Here is a 1,117-nt window from a genome sequence, read left to right as displayed (position 1 = left end):
AGGGGGGGAAAAAAAAAAACCGGAAGCGCCGACCGGGCCCGGGGGGGCGGGGGGAAGGTGCCGCGAACGAGCACATATAGGCGATCGGCGGGCTATGGACCCGCTGATTGCCTATATGTGTAACACCCGGTAACGGGTGTGTGCACTGATCGGGTCTTTTCTGCCCGTGCGTGCCCGCTAGGGGGCGCGCGCGAGCAGAAAAAATTGCCGTCTGGAGATGGCAACCCGCAGATGCAGCAGTGCCGTCCGTCCGTTTTTCTACTACGGGCGGACGGCAAGAGGTTAAACACTTTAACAACAGCTGCTCTTGAACATTTAATGAATTCTGCTGTTTTGCTGATACTCACTCCATGTCTCCGCTCCAACAATCATCCCACGTTCAAAGGCTGTTAAATCACGTTTTTACCTATATCTTCAGGAAAAAAATCACTTCTGTCGTGGTTTATAATGGTCTGGCCCTCTGGCAACTTCAGCACAAAATTATAGCTAATTTGCCTACAAACGTCAGGTGGGCATAATAATCTGGCCACTAAGTGTATGTGCCAGGGACAATTGTCTCACAATTCTTCCCATTCCACTCCCATACTGTTGTATATCTGGTGCAGAATGTGAGGGGCTCTAACCCTTCCCTACTCTCTCCAAAACTTAAAAAAACATACACTTTAGGAAGGTTAGCTACTGACATTTAACAATAAATTGGCATGGGAAAAAACACAAATAATATACGAAGCAAAAGAAAGGGTTCTGGATGAAAACATATATAGCTTTACAGTAAATAGATGAGTGGGAAGAGTTTGTTTTATTTTCTACAACCAATGAAAAGTATACCCTGAGAGTTAGTGCTTCTTGCAGCTTCTGGGTAACCCTTTGATGTTCTCCATTGAAGAGTGTTCTGTGAGATACCAAGATTTGCTGTCTCCAGAAGTCTGTACCTTTTTTGAAATCCCCCCCCCCATCCTGTGGCTTAGTGATTTCTTCCTTGTTATAGGTCGCAGGCAATTCATTTCTGTTTCATAAAATAAGATGTGATAACACTTTTTTATGAGGAAGCACAGAAATTGTTTTATAATGTACAAATGCACCGTTATCCGTGTTATGAGGCATAATAAACTGATCT

This window comes from Nanorana parkeri, unplaced genomic scaffold (assembly GCF_000935625.1).
Source record: "Nanorana parkeri isolate BGI_ZX_2015 unplaced genomic scaffold, ASM93562v1 scaffold612, whole genome shotgun sequence".
Taxonomy (NCBI): domain Eukaryota; kingdom Metazoa; phylum Chordata; class Amphibia; order Anura; family Dicroglossidae; genus Nanorana; species Nanorana parkeri.
Note: the sequence above shows the minus strand (reverse complement) of the source record.